Here is a 222-nt window from a genome sequence, read left to right as displayed (position 1 = left end):
GCTAGCTGCCTAGAGTTGTCTATCATATTCATAAAGAAGCCTTATACTGTCTAAACAGCAGTAGCACACACCAGAGACTTATGTTGTTGCTTCTTTACTCTGTGATCATATTTAGAATTCTTATATTTCTTTGATATAATTTTATTTATCTTGATAAATGGATTAATTTAAAATTCCTAAGGATATAGGCACTGAAATCTTGTCTGCCTACACATAGAGGTA

Source organism: Nannospalax galili, unplaced genomic scaffold, assembly GCF_000622305.1.
Source record: "Nannospalax galili isolate Female #2095 unplaced genomic scaffold, S.galili_v1.0 scaffold417, whole genome shotgun sequence".
NCBI classification, from domain to species: domain Eukaryota; kingdom Metazoa; phylum Chordata; class Mammalia; order Rodentia; family Spalacidae; genus Nannospalax; species Nannospalax galili.
Note: the sequence above shows the minus strand (reverse complement) of the source record.